The sequence below is a fragment of the Corapipo altera genome, unplaced genomic scaffold (genome assembly GCF_003945725.1).
Source record: "Corapipo altera isolate COAL_440 unplaced genomic scaffold, ASM394572v1 98, whole genome shotgun sequence".
Classification (NCBI taxonomy): Eukaryota; Metazoa; Chordata; class Aves; order Passeriformes; family Pipridae; genus Corapipo; species Corapipo altera.
The window spans coordinates 5,360,599-5,383,330 of record NW_020884914.1 but is presented as its reverse complement, the minus strand read 5'-3'; the positions used below and the strand labels follow the sequence as shown (position 1 = coordinate 5,383,330).

At 41.2% G+C, this 22,732-nt stretch overlaps 1 protein-coding gene across 13 annotated transcripts in view; it reads left to right on the top strand.

The window, feature by feature from the left end:
* RBFOX1 (RNA binding fox-1 homolog 1) overlaps positions 1-22,732 on the top strand; it is a 1,158,532-nt gene that overhangs the window by 361,425 nt on the left and 774,375 nt on the right. The window contains exon 1 of one of the 13 annotated variants that reach the window (XM_027654842.1): positions 18,377-18,594. The exons of the other annotated variants lie outside the window; for them this stretch is intronic. The gene's annotated coding sequence lies outside the window, so the exon portion shown is untranslated. Of the gene's footprint in view, positions 1-18,376; positions 18,595-22,732 lie in introns of those variants that run through there. 13 annotated transcript variants of the gene reach the window in all.

Here is a 22,732-nt window from a genome sequence, read left to right as displayed (position 1 = left end):
TTTGAGAGTAAATAAAGAACCTGTGAACAGCCCTTGTATGAAAATGTAGAATATAGTCTTAAGCACTGTGTTCAGAGTAATTTTTATGTTCAAATTTATGTAATTCTGTAGCAATTTCCTTGGGATGTAACATAGTCTGTGTTGTTCTTGACCACAGAGTTTACAGTCCTGCTACTTTTTGGGGAAAGGATATTGAAGCATCCCTTTCAAGTCCTGCTGCCGGGTGGTTCTCTCTGATCAGTGTCTCAGGAAATAATATGAAACACTATCTTTTGTTACAATGAAACTCTACAGTGAAGCACTAAGATTAAAAAAAAATAAAAAATAAAGTGTCACTCCCCTGCAGGCAGTCCACTGTTTATGTGAGTAGTTACTTAAATGTCCTTTCCTCCAACATGGAAGATGAGCTACCTAAAATGTCATCTACCACATGGTGATACCCATTTTGAGTCGGCAACAATATAAATGCTAAGGAAGTCCCAGAGTGCAGTTTGAATTGAGCCACACAGAGTGACCCAGCAGGAAGATGAATGGATCTAGATATCCTCCTGATCTTTCTGTGATATTAGACCCTTTTCCCACTACTTAATTTAGGACACTCTCCAAATGGCTCCTTCTCTTCGCGATGACCTCTTCCCTGTTGCCATCGTGATGGTGTGTTCGTCTGCAGCTGCCTCCACAGGAGGCCGATTGGGTTTGCCCTGGTCATTACAAGTGTTGAACTCTTGCCAAATACCAAAATTGTCCATACTGCATGTTTGACACACTTGCTTTGCTGTGAATGTCCTCAGTGCTTAAAAACAGATGATTTAATTGTTATTGTTTTCCAGGCCCCGATACCAGCCCGTGGGGTTCGGATGTGTGCTTTTGTCTTGTTATTTCTATTTTACAATGTTGCTTTCACCATGTTTCAGTTCTGCACCTCTGGCTGTTACTGATTGTTAAGGATCTTATGGCACTGTGGGAAGAATCAGCCATAAAGCCCAGCTGAGAGGTGGGGCAGGGTAGGACTTACTTATCTCCTGGTGCAGGAGCATTCTGGGGGCCAGTGCACAAACACATCCTTTTGCTTTGTAAAAGCCTTGTGCTAAAATCACATCTTTGACACCAAAGCCATCTTTTACTCTTCCCACTGTAAAATGCCTTCAAATCAGTCGGTTTTGGTGCTGATCTGATCTTTCATCCTCACTCTGGGACCTTTCATATCCAAAGAACCCTCTGATTAATTAGTTCTTGTTGGGACGTATTGGCTCAAAGGAGAAGAATGATGCAGTCAAGTGGTTTGGCCCCTTTATGCACTTTGGGCATAGTTTTGTTTTCAGCAATTGCCATTTCATTGCAGGAGAGCGTTAATCAACTTCTGATGATAGCACTTGTTACGTGTTTCCCTTTTAATGTGCTAACCCAGAGATTTTCCATTGGTTTTGCCATTCCCATTGTTTCAGTGCTAGTGGTTGTGTTCCTGCCTCTGAGTCGACTCAAACTGCAGTTTCACTGCAGCCTTTTTAAAAGTATGTGTGTTTGTTAGAACCTGAGTGGATTTTAAAAAGGACTCGAGCGTTGCTTGAAATCTCATTACGTACAAACTTGTCTATGTAGAATCCTAAATATTTTATTGTGTTCTAAATGTGGAGGGGTTTTTTTTTTGCTGTAATGCATCCAAATGTGTATCACAGCTGAGTCTTGGTTCTGGGATATAAAGGGTTCTGCAGGATTGGTGGGGACTCCTGGAGCAGCTGAAAGGACAGTGGGGTCGTGATGCTGTCTCTGAGTACTGGACAAAACCCCTGTCTTTAAGGAAAGGAAATAATTTGAAACTATTTTAAAACACAAAAAATCGAGGTGATCAAATTTAGGAAGATTCAATAATACAGTAAATATAAATGGGTAAAAATCCACTCTCTCCAAAGTTAATGGTGCAGGTACCAGCACCTTGGCTCCAATCAGCCCTATAACCTGGCCTTGAATTGCAAATTTGTTTTACAAGGGTGACTCCAGAGTTAAAGCTGAGATGGTCCTGTCAGGGTCTGTGTCAGGAGCTGCAGCTCATGTCTGATTGACATGTTTGCCTGACAGGTTCCTGTGGGGGAGTTTGTTGTGGACTTTTTTTAACTGTTGTGTTTGTGGGGTTTTGTGTTGCTGAATAAAACAACAACAATAGAGCATGAATAATTCTTAATGTCAGTGTTGCTTTATAAACATGTCTTAAAATAGATACAATTTTTATACTACATATCTAATAGTCATTGTAAGACTTCTCTATGTTAAAGCTTTGCAAGCAGGCAAAATAAAGGAAAACTAGGGAGTTTCCTTTGATGTCAAAAGTAACATAGACTGCTCTTTCCATAGTTGCAGTTGCAAAGCAGTAGACTAAAATGTGAATCCAGATTTCTGATTTATGTATTTCAAGCAGATAGTGAGTTTGACAATTGTAAAAGCTGTCTCCCTGCTGGAGCCATTAAATATTTTGTCACTGATTGTACAAGTAGCAAAAAGATTGAACACTACTTTCTAATGTGGAAAAAAATATTTATTTATTAAAGTTTTCTCAGAGTGAGAATATATTTCAAGTTGCTCAAGAGTTGATTAGGGTACAAATTAGATTGAATAACATTTGGAATAGTTTTGCTAAGAACTTCCATGGTACCCGACCTTACTGTTCACAAGGAAGGAATAAATGCAAGTGAAGTAGAAATGGACTCTTCCTGCCTACAGATTTCAGACTTTTGGCTGCCAAAATCAAACTTCAGCACCTGTCTGTGCTTTGCTGTGAGAGATTTACACTTTGCCTCTAAAGGGATGCTCTATTAGTTGTGTAAGTGGAGGCATCTTTATTAGTTGAGGTAAATTTTAGGCGGTAAATTGGCTGCTTTATTGCTGTACATGTGTTTAAATCAAGCTCTGCACCTGTCACATTAGTAGATCTCAGTATTGTTGTCTTTTAAGAAGCACATTCTCATGCAATGCATGTTCCACATGGCCACAGCAAATGACTCTTGAGTTATCTTGTACCAACACCTTGTACTGCATTTGCTGCTTACTCTGCTATTTAATAGTTGGGTCTCAAGTTTCGTGTTCTTTGAAGGTCTCCAAATTGAGTCCAAAAGGCTGCAGACCTCCCATTGCAAATCACTTTTGGTGTCCTTTAGTCTTGTATCATTGGGGTCCCTCTTTTTACCTGCCTTGTTAGTTTTGCCAGTACCCATTGGAGCAGCTCATGGTGGAGCTTTCACCTTTGAGGGTCATTGCACTTCTCTGAATTGCTAAGAGGAAAGCTGGTTTGGATTCTTTGGGGGGGGGGGGGGATTAATGCCCCAGGCCTGATATTTGTGCAGTGACTGGGGCAGTAGCCTGTGCTGGGTTTACAGTGATCCCATAGTCAAAGACTGGCTTAGGGGATCTCCAAGGATTGTGCTTTTCCTCTCACTCTGCTGGAAGGTTGGCTCTTGTCAGCTGTGGAATTTAGGAATCTGGAATCACCTTTTAAAGAACAGGAAGCTCTTAGGGTATTAACAAATTCCCCTTCCTTTTCTTTTCTTTTAAAGAATTTTTTTCTGCTGATGTTTAATATATAAGAAGTTTAAATAATTTAATAAACTGACTCAAACGAGGAAATTGAAAGGGAATTCCAGATGAATGCTAAAGCACAGTGCCAGTGCTGTGTGACACCTCCGAATGGGTGGTCCCTCCTGGCACAGTGCTGGAAGAGTTTGAATTGCCTCACCTTATAAGTGTGCCACCTAGGAAAGGTGGACAGAGTGGTGACAGGAGAAGCCTGACTGATGTCATGGGGTGACCTGTCTGCTTCTTCTGGTGACAGAACCTGTGACTTGGATAGTCAGCTACGGAGTGTGTGAGTAGTTGGGTCCTTGTGAAGTGTTTGTGCGTTTCTTGCTCTTGTGCTGATGCTGTGTGGGGCATAAACACTGTGACTCTGCTGTTGGGGTTCTCTGTTCCCTGGCAGGCTCCTGGGAAGCTGTCAGTGAGTGCTGGACTCTCCATCCCTGTCTGTGCTTTGTTTTGCTTTAGAGGCTGGTGTGCTGTCCCCTTCCTGTGAGCAGCAGGCACAGGAACCTTTGCTGAATGGCCGAGACACAGAACTGAGCCAGACAAGCTGGTCCTGCTTCTCCTCCTTCATGTCAGAACTGCATCTTCACCTCCTTTCCTAACAGACTGGAAGGGTTTCAGTTAAACATTTGCCAGGAAAAGAGCTGTGAATTTTTTCATGTTCAAAAGCTACTGTCACTTCTCCTCGTGTGTCTGGTCCAAGAAATAAAGGTGCTGGTTAGTGCATTCAGTAAAATACACAAGTGCACACAGTAAAAATAGACTCAAATAACACATTAGAAAGGTGAATTTGTGGTTTTCATTTATCCTTTCGCGTCTATGAAATGTGTTTAGCTAATGAGCTGATAAAAGGAATTGACCTTGCAGCTGACAGTTGATTTGGAAATGCAGAAATATCGAGGCAGGTATTTATGATTTGCACTAAGCACAGCTTGGCAACTGTTCATATTTAATGATTTGCATCACTGTTTCTAATACTAAATTTATGCCTCAGTATCCAAGTGCAACACATCTGAGTTGCTGACACTATGAACTATGATTTCGAATTCCTTCTATTTTGTGTTTAAATTATCAACCATAACTTTGTGTTATAGCACACACGAGGGAGGAAATGCTAAGGTAGGATTCCTACAGCAATCATTAAATGAATTTATCACACAATTTTCAGATAATAAATTTAGAAGTGCATGAAGATTTACAGAATATTGCATATTCACAAGGATGCCAGTTTAGAGCTGCTTTAGGAACTATGTGCATTAACTAGAATTTCTGACTTTGCAGGCTGTAGGTTTCAAAGCTGTTCAGTGTTTGGGACTATTCTGTGGTTATCAAAATGCCCTTGTTGATTGTGTTGAACGATAAGAGATAATGGATCTTCTCTGGTGTGTTTAGGTACCATTTTCAGTCTGTGGTGTGCTTGGTGATTACTGTGTTATCTTGACATGTATCCTTTTGCCACGGTACCAATACAAATAAAATCTGTTTTCTTAATTGGATAACCATTACTGTGATATAACACGTGCCATTATGAGCCTGGCCTGAGTGGCAGCTATATTTGCATCTTTAGACAGTAAGTTAGAAGTACTAGTCTTTTGTTGGCAAAGAAATTAAGGAAATAATTATTTGTATGCAAATTGTCTTTCCTATCACGGGTTTTTTTTAATACAAATTAGGCAAAAGTAATTTCCTGTGATACTTTAAAAGTCAAATACGGAAGAGAAGTATAGATGTGCAGATTGTTTAGCTGCAGAATGTCACGGACACTTTAACATTTGGAAGTACAGAATACTATTTTAATTTGTCATATTCAGATATGGACAATGTAAATTTGTTTTGCAGCCCCATTAGGTAAGAAAAAAATGTTGAGGGCATTAAATCCTAATCTTGAGAGAAATGCATTTACAGAAGCCAGCAGATGTCAGTATGTTCTTGTCATATAGCCCTTTTGTTTCCAAACACTAATTTTCCTTGAATTAAACAATATAGAAATAGTAAGTGTTGTAACACTGTGTTAATGCAGATCTGCTTAATGCAAATATTTTATTGAAAAGAGGCTTTTTCTCTCTGTTTTCTAGACCTAGGCTGGCATGACATCCCTGTACACACTGGCTTTCACTGTATATAACTTCTCAGAATGTAGTTTAAAATCCTTTGCTACATGGGGGTGTTATGGATAGCAGAACACCTTAGTTTCTAATTGAAATTTTTGTTTCTCTGTTTAGATTTGCTTCATGTATTGGGAAGCATTTTGAAAATGCTGGCACACCTCTCTCTGTTTGTGTAGCCAGTGCGTGTGTTTGAACTCTGCTGTGTCTAATCAAATGTGTCTCTCTAATTTGGAGATTATTTTGTCACTGTTTATACATGGTAATAAAAACCAGAGGAGCTGTTTCTTGTCTTCCTTGTATTTCAAAAAATCAATACTGTTATGACATTGTGGAGAAGCCTTTCCCTTCTCTGAAAGTGCAGACTGATGCCTCAGGGTGTGCAAGGATACAGAATTCCTGGTCTGGGGTCCTCACCACGGTGAGCTGACCTCAGATTTTAAAGCAGTGACTTAAACACCCTGGCGAGCTGCCAGGATGCACTTTTGGGCAGATGGTGCTTTCCTGAGGTGGGGATGAACAGATGGAAGCTGTAGCCCTGTGCAGGCAGTCTCAGCCTGCTGACAGGTAACCCAGCCCGAGTCCCTGCCTGGGGTGTGTCCCTGGGCAGCCCCGGGGATGTTGGGGTTGTTTCCCCTCCCTGTGTTTGTTTCTCTCCCTGTGTGTGTCAGAACTGTCTCTCTGTGCAGGGATGTTCTGCACCTCCCAGCAGATACCTCAGCTCCTTCCAACATCAAACTTACCCTTCAGTGTCAGTCTGATAATTGTGACCATTGTCCATCCCTACCAACCTCTCCAGCCCAGGATTTCAGCTTCACTCACCTGAAGCACTTGGTGCCTCAGTGTGTTTGGTGCTGAAGGAAGCAGCAAGAATCCTGTCTGAAGGCAAAAGGCCCTTTACTTCAGCTGCTCTTGGGGACCTGATGTCCATTTTGGCCTGGTGTGTTGTTTTTTTGGTTGTTTTTTTTTTTTTTTTTTTTTTTTTTGTAAATACTGTAGCTGTCACTTCGGGGTTTGCAGTTACATTTCCAAGCAGAAATTTATTTTGCGTTTTCTCTTTCTTCAACTCTCTTTTTAAGCTCTGTCATCTTCAAGTGTTTGTTTTACATGCAGGATCTATTCGTTGTGACTTATTCATCGCTTTTCCTCATCTTGGACTGTTTGTGTGATTTTCAGATCATGCAAATGAGAATCAAGGAAGGCAAAACAGATGAGAAAGATACCCCTGGAGTACGAGAAAAAAAATACAGCATTACTGAGGTTGTAGTCTGGAAATGAGGCTATTTCATTTTCAAAGAGTGGTTTTATTGCAATTGCCCTTAATACAGTTTCTAGAGATGCTGACAAACACCCAAAATCCTGTAAAATATCATGCTTACATTAGTCCTGAGCAACTTTTTTCGCATAATACACTAATGTAATTTAATTCAGGGTTTGGCTTGTTCTCCTGGAGCTGAATGAAAGAAATCAGAAAATTGTAGTTGTCTTTTGTCATTTTAAGGTAGGGGGAAAAAAAGTAAAATATAGATATATTAGGGCCTGCATGTGCAATGTTTGAAAATGTATTTATCTCACTTTTTTGCTTTTTTATTGTCACTACAGAAGGATATTTTTTCACCACTAAATAAAAAAATAAGAAGCAATATTGTGTATTGTTTTGACATCTTTCCTTCCATGGCAGTGAAAGCACTTTCTCATGGTTGACTCTTATTAGCAGCCTCCTGAGTGTGCCTTTTGAAAACCTGCAAAATATACATGTAATTAATTTCCCTGTGTAGCTGGCAGTGCCGTTGCACCTTGGACTCCTGAAAATCAGGTTCTCAGCAACAATGTTGTCAAGATAGTGAGGAAGTAATACAATAAATCTTGAAATGCATTTTGATCAGTTACTTCTTAACAATGATCTTACAGCTTTTCAAACTTTATTTATGCGTTTGTTTTGGATACAACTTTCATTGGATTAGAATTTACACTTTCCTGTGTGAGTGCATTTGTACTTTCTGGAAGACATTCATGGGAAAACTGTTCAAAAATGAGAGTACAAAACTCAACCATACTTCCTCTTCCAGGCAAGCTCTTAGAATAATAAAGATTGCACATGTTGAAGTTGCTTTGAATTAGTTTTTCATGTTCTTACACATACTTACAATTACTTCAGTTGTCCATTTGTACTTGGATTTGATAAGAAGATGCTGTTCTAGATCATGATAGATACTGGTCTAGATAATTTTAGGTGTCGCACAGACAAATGTTTCAGTACCCCACTCACTTAAATACATACAGGTGGTGGCTGCAGTCTACAAATGGTCTTAAGCCTTGAAATGTTCAGAAAAATGGCAACTGTTATAATAATTACATACTCTCATTCCTCAAAACTTAGTATGTTCTATAAATCTAAGCACTAAAATAAAGTATAAAACATTTTAAGACACTGGAAGTATAAACAAGTCAAGATGGATATGGTCAACCACACTACAAAAAATTAATACAGCTTCCAGTTTCAAATATGCAATAGATCCAACGGCATCAACTTCATTAATTTTGACTTTGTAGCTTCACAAAAGTCTGTGAAACTCTTCAGAAAGAGATTTGTTGTGGTATTTTCTTGGAACAAAACAAGAGGTGCAGCTAACATAAGCCCCGAGACACATTTAAACTTGTTCTTTCGCAATTTGTTTCAGATCTTTTCCCACAATATTGAAAACATTTCTAGAAATAGATTGTTCAGTAGACTGTTTATTGAAACAAAAAGAGAGGTAGGGTTTATGAGTGTAGTAAGATCTGGGTATGCTGGAATATGAGTTTTCCTGTATGGGCAGTGTGACAAACTCCCTCAAAAGCAGAGTCTCTGACTGTTCATGAGGGGACTTGTTGGGCAGAGTGTCAAAACCACTGCACAGAAATGCAGTGCAATGCGTGGCAGGTGCTTTGATGAAAATGGACAAGTAACTTATTGAGGAACAGTCATCTAATATGGGAATTGGGGACAGACTGAACTGAAGCAAACCAAGAGTGCGTCTCTATATATATTTTTCCTGAAAGAGATGAAAAATGTGATCCTCCTGCTGGGAGCAGAGTGAGGTATCGCCAGAGTGATGTGCCACACGACTGATAACTCCCAGGGAACATCCACACAAGCCACACGTGTGGTTCCTGGCAGAACAGCCCTGCTGCAGCCTCTGCACAAGCGGGTGCTGAACGTGTGGATTATAAAAACCGTGATGTATTTTCTCTGTGTAAGACGGTTTGGGAAGCAGCCTCGGGGGCAGCGCATCCATCGCAGCTCCTCTGCGCCCTTCCCCTGCTCCACCACGGGAATCCCTGCCCGGCACTGCAGCCCCTCCAGCTCCCGCCGGGGCTCCAGGGATGCGGCTCCCACGTTTTTCCCTGGTGGCCGGGCGGGGTTTTGCCTCTCCTGCCCCTGCCCCTCGTTAATGACCCTCCTGTGCCCGGCTGGGGCAGCCCCGGCTCCCTTCACAGAGCTCCCTCTGGAGAGAAGGGTTGGAGCGATCCCGTGCTCGGGAATTACCTCCCCCGGTTGCCAAGAGCTGTGGAGCAGATGGATCTGTGGTTCAGGTAACCGTGAGCTGTGTCCAAGTGCCAAAGGGTTTGGGAAGGAACTTGGTTACAGGTTGGGCAGTGGCGGGGGGGAAGCTGTTGGCTGCAATTTGTTGAAATTTCTGCCAGTAGTTGAAGTTTCCTAGGAAAGTTTCATAAACACACTATTGTGATTTAAAAATTGAAGCTCAAGAGGATCACTCCAACTCAAGTAATATAGTGCATCAAGAAGCTTTTCATTTGATGCTATAATGTGAACCCATTGACTCTGAGTCCTGCTCCCGTTTCTAACCCTTCATGGTTCTGTCCAGTCACATCTGGACACAGAGATTACAACAGATGCTGAAAATGTTTGATTTTGGTTCTAAATTAAGGGCAGACTTTCTTTGAGGGTGCTCTGCCAGCAAACAATGTAGTATAGGAGAAAATTATCTCTTTTTTTTTTTTTTTCCCTGCTGGTCACTGCTGTGCTGTGTCAGGCTGAAGGATCTCAGCTCTGCCACTCTTTGCTGTGTTCTTCAGGATGACTGGTTTTGAGTGAACCAGGAAAACATTGTTTGCTGACTGGTGTACTCCATCCTGGGCACAGACCTGAGGGGTGTTCAGTCCAGATGCAAACAAGCTGCTGTTTTTAATGTGACATTTCAATAGTTAAACACCTGCAGGGATGTCTGTAAGCAGCTGCTGATTTAAGAAAAAAAAAAAAGGCAGCACGTGACACTTTTAGTTTTCTCCCACTCAAGGTTTTGTAGTGGGAAACAAAGAACAATTTCTTCCTTATCTGTTGGCAAATCCTGATTTTTCAAGGTTGAGGCAGCATCATAAAGTGTTTTTAACTTTGTGTGTTAGGCTCTTCACTGTCTTCAGTAAATTGCTCTTACTTGTTGAATTAATTTTTGATGCTCAAGCCTCACTTAAAAAAAAAGGAGGGAGGAAGTTTTGAATTCCCAGAGAAGAAAAATATTGTTTGAAGGCTAATGCACATAAGAAGTGTGTGCCCATGGAGGGGTTCTCTTTAAGAGGAAAACAGGTTCAAGGTTGGGCCTGTGGAACCCTGATGGAATGATGCTGAAAAGGTAGAGATCTTCAGTAGCAAGCTGAAAACAAATCTTCTGGAGCTGGACCTGTAAACTTGGTGTTTATTCACTCAACAAGCCTATTGCATTCAAGTCCAGTATTCCTTGGAGGTTTCACACAGTGGTACCCTGGGCAAAGGCCTGGCTTGCTCTGCTCCAGCAGTTTGGAAGTTGGTTGGTTCCATAATAGAATATCTGCCGAGGCTGCAGGAGCTGCTCAGCTGCCCAAATGTACAGCACCATCCTGAGACAGGCTTATTTTGCCCAATTTGATAGGCATACTGGTGTGGTGGAAGTATATTAAAAAATACAGAGGTATTTTTAGCTGCTCTTGGTATTAGAATGACTTACCCTTATAAGGTGAAAGAAGGGTGAGAGCAAAGGCTTTTGAATATTTTAGTAACATAATTTTGATCTGTTGGATGGAAGTTAGGCTCTCCTATTCAGAATATGTCTCATCAGGGTTGTGACTGAACTAGAAATCACAGTGTATATAAGGAGACTATAAAAACTGATAGGAACTTGCTTAATTAAAACAAGTTAACTGAGAAGTTCTATGGACCTTGTTACTGCAGTAGGGGACTGTATGCCCTCCCTGAAGGGAAAGGCACAAAAATGATCTTACCCTTTTGTTTCATCTGTAGATGGGATTTACCTGTTTTTAGAAATTAGTAGGCAAGGCTGGAGAAAGTAGTTTGGTTGTTATTGTTTTTTTCCTGTCAGCCCTTCTGTGCAGGTTCAAAAAGTTCTGCATAACTGTCTGGGGACACAGTTTAAGCAGCGAGCACAGCACTGCAGTGGAATTTACTGGGGGGTGCGTGGTCTCACTCCTGGTAAGAGGGCTGAACCCAGATCCATTATGTCCAGAAGTCAGCAAACTGACCTCGAACAGGGCTGTGTGTTAGTGGAGAGCAGGGCTTTGCACTGCTGAGCAGGGAGGCTGCTGAACTGGGAACGAGCCAGAGCGTCCTCAGGGTCTGGCAGCAGTGACAGTCTGGTTTGCACAGGGCTCAGGATGCTCAAATTTGCATTTAGTGGCTGCAGACAGCAGTGTGAGCACCCCAGGAGATGAGCTGGATATTCAAAAGGCCTGTTTCTTCCCTTTTAGAGTAACCTCTAGCATCTAAAACAAGATTGGATATGTTCTTTGTGGTTATGGACCAAAAAATAGCCATAAATCTGTAAAGGGAACAGTTGAAGAAAAAAAAAAGCTTATTTATTTATTTTTATTTACTTGCATATTTTTTTACTGAGATATGCACTTTGTACGTTGAGAAGGAAATAATATGAGATTTTGTAATAAGCTTTTTGGATTTTGGGCTTCTGAAATAGGTTTTTACTATGCTGTGCAAATTATATTCATACAAACTGAATATAACCCTCAATTTGAATCATTAGTTTTCTTCCCTGGGAAATTGATACCCATTTAATACTCCTTTCATGGTGACTTTCAGCTGCAGCTGGGAAGGGGTTAGCAGCAATTTGTTTCACCTGTCTGTAGCTGAAGTTTCCTTGGAAAGTTTCATTAACATGCTATCCTGATTTAAAATAGAAACTCCAGAGAATTACTCCAACTCAAGTAATACAATGCATCAAGAAGCTTTTCATTTTATAATTATTCCAAAGCACTTCAACCCAGACGATTTTTCCATTATGGGGAGAGTTCTACACGATTTTGTATCCAAAACTGTATTTCTCAGGAATTCTATGCCTAGAATTGTAGATTGCTTGCAGTGCTGCCATTGTCCTTGTTTCTTCTCTGTTGTGGATTTAAACCCCAACGTTTAGTAAACTCTCAAATTGAGTTTTTTTGCTCTGTGTGTGCAGGAATGAAGAGCAGAGTGAAGCAGCTGGAATATCTGCAGTGCTCTGCATGACGTGGGGGGATTTCTCACTCCCAGTAGATACTGATGGGGTGCTTTTCTAGCCAAAGTTCTGTAGAATTCTAGTCGGGAAAAGTTAATTTCTCTCATTTTTCTTTCCTTCTCACCCCCAGAAGAAGAAACATATATTCTTGGTGGTGTGTTGTCAGCTGGACAGCTGTCTGTGCAAACAGGAGCAGAAGTAGTTCCTCAGTGTTTAGCTATTTAATATTTATAGTAACTCCACCTAAATATTTGTTAATGTTTTAAATACTAAATAAATAAATAAGCATTTCCTTACTACTATGTTAATGTAGTGAAACATTGCCAGTTTCTTTGGAAACTGGATTCCAAAGAATTCTCAGTCAGCTGGTTAACTGAATGGAAACTCAGCCTTGAAAATAGAATTTGCCTGCTGGTTTGCCATTTACAAAAGTGTCTGCTATTTATTTTGGGCAGCAAATTATTAATTTTCTTCTGGATGTGGTTTTTTGCTTGGTTGTTTTGTTTTCATCTTGGGGAGAGGGGGAGTTGTGTGTGTGTTTTCATACAGCATAAATTGAAATGAATCAGAGAATGGTGTAGGTGGAAAGGGACCTTTGGAGGTCATCTGGGTCCAACCCAAAAGCCTCACAGTGGAAAAGTGTTTCCTGATGTTCAGAGGGAGCCTCCTGTGTGTCAGTCTGTGCGTGTTGCCTGTGGTCCTGTCACTGGGCACCACTGCACAGTTCTGGCTCACTTGTCCTGGCTCACTTGTCCTTTTACACTGCCTTCAGGTGTTTGTACACACTGATGAGGCTCCCCCTGATCCTTCTGTTCTCCAGGCTCAGCACTCCCAGTTCTCCCAGCCTTTCCTCATATGGGAGATGCTCCAGGTACCTTCATCTTTTTTGTAGCCCTTTGCTGAGCTCTCCAGCAGTGCCAGGTCTCTCTGGTACTGGGGATGTCACAACTGGACACAGCACCCCACATGTGGCCTCACCTGTGCTGAGGAGGGGAGAAGGGAAGGACCTTCCCTGATCCTGCTGGCAGCACTCCAGAATGCTCTGATTCTTCTCTGCAGCCAGGGCACTGCTGACTGTTCAGCCTGGGCCAGGCTGTTCAACCTGGTGGTTCCCAGCACCCCAGAGCCTTTTCAGCAGAGCTGCTTTCCACCCCCTTGGTTCCTGGCATTTATTGTTGTGTGGGGTTGTTCCTCTCAGGTGTGGGATTTTGCACTTCTGTCAGCCCATTCCACCAGCCTGCCAGGGTCCCTTGGGGTGGCAGCACAACCCTCTGGTGTATCAGCCAGTTCTCCCAGTTTTGTGTCATCAGCAGGATTGCTGAGCTCACCCTGTGCCCCATCATGACACCACCAATGAAGGTGTTAACAAGGACTGGACCCAGTATTGACTCCTCTTGCTGTGAGTTCAGGTACAGCTTTATGCACAGCTCACTGGTACTCTAAAACCCACAGATACCCCAGAACTTATCACCTTGATTTTTCACCTCCTTCCCATATTCCTTCCTTCAACCTCCTCCTGACTGCAGGCGTGTGGAAGGGAGCACAGCAGCCTCCTGTTACTCCTTTCTGGCATCCTTGTAAAGCACGAAGGTGGACAGGTGCAACAAACCCATTACCCGAAAAGTCGTAGAGATTTTTCATGAAACAGCAGTCTTTTCCTATTACCTTATTGTCCAGATGGCTAAGTATATGGTAGAACAGAATTAATAGATGTTGGGGAAATCCACCTCCATGTGGAACAGAGTAACGTTGGCAACCAGTCAAAAAGCCCTCAGAAAGGTTGTGGCTGAAGGACACCACTGTTGGGAACACAGATGAAGATATATTCCTGAACTCAAGGAGGAAACACAGAGGATGCATTATTGCATGGAATGATTAGATGACTGACTAATGAGCCTTGAGGGGCAAGGAAATTGGCTACAAAAGCAATTAAATAAGCACCTGACATTCCAGTGTTCTTTGTATAAACACTGAACTCTTACCGCGTTCGGTTGGCAAAGCAAAACAAGTGGTATTTCAGCATGCAAGGAAAACAGCTACAGGAAAAAAAAAATCTGTGTTAAACAGATTGTTCTTCTGAAAGTGTGTTAGTAAATGCTTTTCTTTGTCAGCAGGTGTGATAACACATTGCAATACTGGCACTATAAGTCACTGTCCACAGTTCTCATCAGCTATTTTGGATATTCAAACCAATATGACACCACATGAAACCCCACATTTTTGTTAGATCTGTCTATTGTTAGATACTGTGATGTATTGATGGCATTTTTTTTCCTCTAGGGACAAAACTTGTTCATAAGAGCCCAGATTTGAGTGACAGAAGGGTCATTTTGCATAAAATGTGATGAACCAACATACGAGACATGTTCCTGTGGCATAACATGACATCTATTAAATGCACTTAGGCAGGTGTTGGTCAGCTTGGAGTGCACTCAGCCTACCCATGAACCTAAGAGAGGGGGGGTTGACAACAAAACCGGTTAAATGAACACTTGTTATTTTGCCAGACTGGGTTCCTGGTGTCTTTCCTGACCTAAGGGTTGTGACTTGCTCAGTAACAGCTACCTGTACAGTGTGAAAGGCCCCTGGGCAGGATGGAACAAAAGGTTTGCCTTCAGGCCTGGATGGTTCCACAATATTGTGCCAATTCTCATAACACACAGCTCCAGCATACAGAGATCTGGACCTTGTGTGTCCAGGGGAGGGATTTTCAGAGGCTTCTACACAGGCAGAGGGGAATTTACCTCCAGGATGGGAACTTGCCATGATAGTTTGCCCAGGTTTCTCTTTTTGAGTGTGCTGTCAAATGACCTGGTCAAGTATTTCATTTGTAGTCACACCCAGAGGAAGTAACAACCTTGGGATTCTGTTGTTAGTTTTAGGGAAGCCTGTCAAGGTCAGGAAGAGATTTGAAAGGCAGTCTTAGTGAACCAAAGTTGAAGTTTTCATAATATTTTAAGAGCAAAACTAGATTTCCTGGTAATATTACTAGGGGTGATCTTCAGCCATGTGCTCAGTAAGTCTCGAGCAGCCTTTTTTGTATAGAGGTGCTGGAAGTGTCACTAATTTTGTTTTTCCTATAAATGTGTGCAGCTAAAGGAGGCTTTTGTAAGAAAGTGGGAATTTTCAAGTGTCTATTGGAGTTGTAACTGGGTGTGACAAGGAGCTGTGCTGGGTGATTGAAGCAAGTAGTTTATCTCCTACGTAACCAGCTGGAAGCAGAGAAATCAGGTGAGGTGTTTTTTCTGGGAGAGGAATTACAATCACTTCTTAAGTGTTGAATAGTGTCAAATTTGCGATCAGAAAATCATGCTTGGTCTATTAAGGCAGTGTAAAACTAATCATGTATTTGTTTCTTAATTACCTCATTAAATTCAGATTCGAACATCCTTCTGTACATGGAGTTCACAGTATGTACTGCTGACCTCCTAAAATGTTGTGTATGTCCTGGTTTCTTAACAGGGTAAGAATTCTGGATTTCTGAGCTGGAAGATCTTTATTATGAAGTGACGTGTCTGGCTTTAGAGACAGAGGTGGAATTGGTACATCTGAAATGAATTAATAATAAATAAGGACTGATGCCAGCTTTGCTTCATGAGTTGGCCTTACTATTTAGCCTCAAGCAGAAGCAAGAAACACACAAAAAAAGAAAGGTTGTTAAGGTAGAAAGTTAAATATTTAATACCAGTGTCTGTGCTGTATATTCTTCTTTTGTGTACTCATGGAAATGTGTTTTGGAACTGGAGGCAGATATTATTTATAATACAGTAGTGGCAGAAGGGGCATAGTTGATTGAGGCATCAAAGTGCTCAGATTCTAGAAGCTATGAGAGAAAACTCCTGGACTAGCCTTGAAATTTTCACTATCTTCCCTTTTTTGGGGGGTATTCTGGCTCTCATTCTGGTTTTCATTGGGGATTTGCCCGTAACAACTCCTCCCTTCTTTCCCCTTCCTAATGAGGTGGATAACCAGGGAGCAGGAAGAGATGGTTGTTTGCCCAGTAGCACTTGTGACCTTCAAGCCCTCTGGAATGTATCCTATCAGTGACAACACACCTGATGGAACACACATCCTGTGTGCTGCCTTCTGACAGAAAAAAAGCTTTTGTGAGCCTGCTGGGTACTGAAATGGCACTGGCATCTGTGTTTTCTGGGCAAACCAGGAACTGGATGTTACACAAAGGAAGGAGCTGGGAACGGAATGGATCTTTGGGTGAAAACATCAGAAATTGTTAGGGAAATTTAAACTTAAGTATTTTCTTCTCTTACCCTGGAGATGTATTTAGAACATTGTGGTATGATTGAGATTTTGATGTTCTGATTTGTCGGCAATGAGAAAATTACCTTCTCCGTGTTATGTGATCTAAAATATGCTCTCAACACTACTAATTCATGATTCTCTTCAAAGTGGCCAATGAACTGAGTTCCTTCAAAACCTTAAACATTCAGCAGTTACAAAAACAGTTAAAAAGCCCTGCCTAGCTGTTTGCAGCTGCACATGTTGCAGTGCTGCTGCACATGTGTCCTGCACCCATCATCATCCAGGCTGTGTGGAAGGGTAGGTGTTGTTTCAAGGCTTTTGATATTCAGCTGAAACAAGGATTAAGTGTGGATTCCGATGTTTTGTTCTTTAAAGGAGAAAAAACAAGGAAGTCACTGTAAAACTTAGTAAATTTTTCATTGTAAGATTTATTTTTAAATAAGTTTTGGCATCTGTGCCAAGCTGGAGGAAGAGCTTGTCTGGTTTGCATGGACTGGGCATTTTAACCTGTGTCACAGGAACTGCTTTACTGGGCACGCTGTCTCAGATAAATGCAATACTTATCTCTTTTACAGATCTATGAAAAATTTAGTGCTAGGTTTTTCTTGTAAAACCTTTCATATGGAAAAGCTGTTTTCAGTGAATCAAAGGAGCAGGGCTGTCCTCATCACAGCTGTGTCTTGCTTTGGAGTCAAGTCAGAGACCTACAGTGAATTCTGGTGTTTTAAATGAGAGGCAGTTATAAATACACGTGCACATACATAGATCTGTTCACACTTTTCTTCCCTTCTTACTCAGAGCTTGGAAAAAAAAAAGTGTTTGGGAACTGAGTGCTACCAAATGCAGTTGAATAATCAGTTCTCCAAAAAATGATTCGAGTAAGAAGAAAAATGTAGCCCCAGAGTTTGGAAAGAGAACTACTATGGGAAGTTATAACTGATGCAGTACTTGCTTTCTGGGGCTGAACTGGCAACTCCAGTGCTTCTGGTGCTGCTGGTAGGCTTGGGAAGCAGATACCACGTAAAGCTCAAAAAAATCTAGTGTCATTTCACTGAGCTTTTTGGAACACTGGCACCAGTGAGAAGAGCTGGTTTTAGTTTGTTGCTGCTTGAGATAGAACTGATCAGCAGCGTTAGGCAGGGACGTAGGCAAGAGGGGTAAAAGAAAGAAATATCGAGCTTGGGGTTTGTAAATGAATTTAATTATTTTCCTAATTGCTGAACGGTTAAGATTTTGAAGAAACTCGGTTCAATGACCACTCTGAACAGAATCGTAAATTAGCAGTGTTGAGAGCATGTCTTAGATCACATACACGGAGAAAATAATGTGGTTGTCTTTAAGAATATAAGATCTCTTCAGAAAAAAAGTGTAAGAAACATGCTGCAATTTCAGTTCTCTTCCCTGTTGGCTTAACCTGGTGCATAAAGCATAAAAAACTGGAGGTATTGCTGCTGTTAAGCCTGATGAGAACAGGTGGTGAGGTAGTTGGGCTCAGCTGTTCCTCATGTAACCTCCTTTATATCTTCTTTGGGTGCAATCACAAAGTCCTGGTGAGGATGTGGGCTGATCCTCACGTTTCCACTACAGGAGCAGAGCATTGTCCCTGTATTTTTATAGCCTTAGCAGTGTTTTCTACATAAAAGTAGAGAGGTTCAGTGTGAACATTGGATTTCTGAAGTGTTTTGTTTCCTCTGAAGTGTGGACTGGGCAAGAGGAAGGTGGGACCAAACCCTCTCCTTTCTATAACACTGGTGGGAGCAGAAAGTGGAAGAAGACTGACCTTGAGGTGTTCTGCCTCAGCTGGTGGAAAAGTGCCCATAATTTGCCAGGTCCTGGTGAAGCTCCATTATATAACAGCCTCAGGAGAGCTAACTGGGCATCCTGTAGGCAGAGATGTTATTCTGGAGTTAGTTTTCCAGTGTCAGTGCTGCTGCAGATCTCCAAGAGCAGCAGCAAGGCACAAACATGCTTTTGCATGTGGAGATTTTGATTTTCTTCAGTGCCGTGTCTAGGAAATAATGGCTAATTCCTGCAGTGACTTTCAGGGTGGATAAGAAACTCAGGACCCTGGTTTAAGGTGGAAGGGGGTGCTGAAGTGCTTCACTGGACTGGGACTCAGCTGGATTCCCCAGGCTGGAGCAGTGAACGTCAGTGAGAGCTGAGTGAGTATGAGCATGAATTCATTCCCATTTCATCTGTGCTGCCGTGCCAGAGTTCAGGAAGGTGGGGCAGCGTAACCACAGGACTGGAGTTCTCAGGGCATAAGTGCCTTTGCATTTTGGTAGTTGTTTATCTCAAGAAAAACTGGAGATAAGATTCCTGGCAGATTATGAGCGTGGTGCTGGTGAGTTTACAGATCTTTGTGCACTGCTTTTACAATAATTTGGGTACAGGTAAAGCGCAGCTGGGATATTTTATCAGTTTGTATTTTTATGCTTTTGTTTAAAGTTGATGTGTAATTTGATATTGTAAGCTTTCCATGGTTTTTATGATTCCTGCAGGAAAAAAAAAATAGCTCCTCTCCCACAAGCCCAATTACAGTGGATTGTACTGAAAAGGAAATGAGGTTACAAAGTAGTGGTGTTACTGGGTGTGTTCTGATGCTGTTTGTGCTGTGGTTTAAGTACATAACTTATTTACAAGTGGAGTGTTTGTATATTAACATGTGTGACAAATTGCTTTGTGTAGAAAAGATTACATTCCAGACCAATAGCCTAACAAATAGTAGAGAAATCACAAGTAATGTGTGCTAATGTTTAAATGCTAATAATGTACTTTGAAAGGCCCAGAGGAAGCCTATGTAATTAGAAAATTGGAAAATATGCACTTAAATCTCTTCTATCCAATTTTCCTGTTACACTTGCTTTTAGTACTCCTGTGAAGGGCTATATCTTATAAGTGATCAGGAGATGTTTCTGAAGGACTATTTTTACTTTAAATGAAATATATATTTACTGTGTAGAGGTCACATTACTAAAATTACAAGTAATTGATCACAAAACCTGATAATTTTCTTTAGAATAAAATATTTGTGTCCTGCAACTGCAGAAGTGGAAAGGAAGCAGTTTCAAGTATTTTAAGGGAAATCAGTTTTGAGCTGAGATAAACCTGTGAATTGGTAGGGGTACAGGACCTCATGATTCTTAGTCAAGTCAATTCAGAATCAAGCAGTGTTTTTTAATTTGTGGTTTTTTTTTTTTTCACATTTGCTTTGAAGTACTTTCTGTAGCTAATGCATATTGAAATTAAAAGGTATCAGCACCATATGGTAAGTGCAGTTGACATAAGGATTGTTTTTCACTGCTTGGAGGGCGTTTACCTGTAATTTTAGAGTTGAAGAGAGTGCCCCGAGATACAGAATAATTTGATGGGTAGAATAAAAAAGACTCTTATGCAGTGGGTATAAAATTATAATGACTTCCCCTTGTGTTTACTGATGAAGGACAATTTATTTCTTGGAGGTGGTTGATTCTTTGAAATTCTGGCATAAATGATTTTGTGTTATACATATTGCCCACAGTATTTATTGCCTTATTAGCAAATTCTGGGTGCTGGAGCTCCACAAAACAGAAGTTTAGCTGGCAGATTCACTCTGAACAATAGACATTGAAATAAGGCAATATTTGCTTTTTAAGCCTGTAAAATAGCTGGGGCATAATGTATTCTGCTTTTATTTTATATTTTTTCTCCTTCACACCTTTGGTTGGAGTCTTGCTGACTACAGGACCCTTTTTAAAGGAGCTAAGGCTTAATAACTCTGATTTCTGTGCTACAGCTTGTAGCATCCACAGTCACGTGCTCAGTTAAAACTTCAATTTAAATAACCCATTTATTTCTTTTTCAAGAAAGTCTCGAATTTATTTTAATTATAAGATTGCCATGGGTGGAACTTCTCTTCATTTTCTCCCTGCTGCCCCTACAGTTGGATTTAGATGTAGAGTTCTTCCAGTGATGCCAGTTTTTCATGCAGCCCTATGAGTAATACTTTTGGAGAAACATCCATAAAAGATTTAGGTCCCTGAACTGTGATATGGACTGCAAGTGTCTTATTCTCAGGCTTCCAGTTTTTACTTTGAGAGATAAGGATTATCTTGACTCTCCTGTGGTGCCTAAAATTGTAGGTGTTTGCATACTGAGAAGTTGCCATGGTTTTGGTATGTGTGTGAATTTGCATGTTTTATCATAGAAAAATAGAACAGTTTGCTTTGGAAGGGACTTAAAAGGTCATCTAGAGCATCCCCAACCCTAAGCATTTTCCGTCTCTGCTCAGTTGGGAAGAAAAATCCGGGTGTTTTTCTAACTAAATCTAGAGGTGGGGTTGGACTGGTATTTTCTGTGCACACAGCATAACTAAACTACTGGTTTTCTAGGAAACTGTTACCTCTGGGAATGTTTTGGGGGGTGCTTTTTTTCCCTATATGTGGCTGGAAGAAATGGATATGATATTTGCAGTTCTTGTTCCTACTGTAGCCAAATGGTTGGAATATTTGCCCGGGGAGTGGATGGAAGATGATCTGTGGTCTGTGCTCACCTACAGTTGGGGGAAAATGTTAAAAATCAACTCTTAATTCCCCACAGAGGGATCCTAAATCCTGTAGGCTCTGGTTGAAGCTATGCCGGCTGAACTTGGATTGCTGCTGTTTGAGGTTTTTGCAGGGGGTGTTTGTTTTATTTTGCATGTTAAGCCAGCAAGTGCTGGAAAAAGGATAGCTGTGGAGTTTGCATCATACCTTGTAGGAAAGAGGGGAGTTTTTGTTGCTGTTGTCAGGATAAACCTGTGTAGCATCTGATGGTTTTATTCAGGATAAAAGGTGGAAAGTAGCATGTGGGATGTAATGCCTACAGAGACAGCAGCATTTCTGCTGTGCCTGCCTTGTCTTTCACAATGAATCTTGATCTTTCCTCTTTTCTAACCAAGTAGAACGCTGTAGAAAGAGAAATGTCAAACATCTCCAGCCAGAATAGTGTACAACCTGTAGCTGTCTCCTAGAAGAATGTGGGTAGAATTATTTATTGTCTCTCAGGCAGAGAAGGGAATTCAGCCTGGATTTCTTAATTATGGGGTGAGTGTTGTAACCACTCCACTGATGTGCAGTTGTTTTTTGGGTTCTGAAAGCCTCAACCAATCCTTAGCCACTGTCACTGGGGAAAAATAATGTGAATTGGAGAAGGTGGAGCTGCAGGAGTATCTCAGTAGATGCCACGAAGGGAATTCAGTAGACAAATACATGACGTGTGTTTTAATAGAAATCCGTGCCTATGTATGTATATAATTCACATGTAGAAAGGCTGTATCATTACAAACCCCTGCTGCTAACAGATTGGGAAAGGAAGGAGTTGCATTACCTTTTATGTTTGCTAATCTTGCCTGTGCTGGTGCATGTGGAAGCTGAGTGCCAGTGTGCATGCTATGACTGCACGTGCCCCACTTCTCTCCTCCAGCCTGTCAGCAGTGAATGAGATGCTGAGTGGGAGGACAGGCTGCATTCAGCCTGCAGAAATTACTATCATAGATAAGTTGGAGGGGAGGAGGGGGGAAAAGACATAGAAAAGCTGTGTACTCCTTAATAGATGTTCATGGTTTTCAACGTTTCATAATTCCCTTTTGACTCAGTCATCTGTAGCAGTTGTATAAATTACTTCTAATGATGCACTATTGCTGAGGAACTTTTGGTTTTGCTTTGCAGCGTTTCATTATTATCTTTGAGGAGAGAACCTGTATCATTTGGTCTGTATAAAGGGCATTTAAGAAAAGGAGAGTGAATTCAAATCAAAAGAAAAAAAGGAACTTTAAACCTTTGCCACAGATGTTTTCTTTGGAAAGGAAATTCTTAAACTGTCGCTTTTGCAAAGTGAACTAAATGGAACATCTGTGAGTTCTTGTTTTCCTTCTTCAGAACTTGATTCTCTTCTGTTTCTATGAGTCTTAGAGATGCATATTCATCTTGATCCTGCTTCCATTGCCTCTTAACTTTAGCAGTGCTGGACAAAGCCTTTTATGAGAAGAAACCCAAAAAACCTCCATAAATTAGTTGAGAAAATCCTCGCTATGTCTCAACCTGCTTTAAAAAGCTACTGGATGGTACAGGTTGGGCAGCAGTTTCTGTGGAAACATGGGTGCAGTTTCAGTGTCAGGGAGAGGTTGCAATGCACACACAACCTGTGTATTGGGTTTTTGTAAGTGGAAAAAAGCAAGACAAGCTGTTTTGTATTGGTAGTGTCTGCCAACTCTAAACCAAATGAGAAATAAATCTGGGAAAAAAAATCAGATTGTGCAATGGGAATGTTTGGATTGTTTTC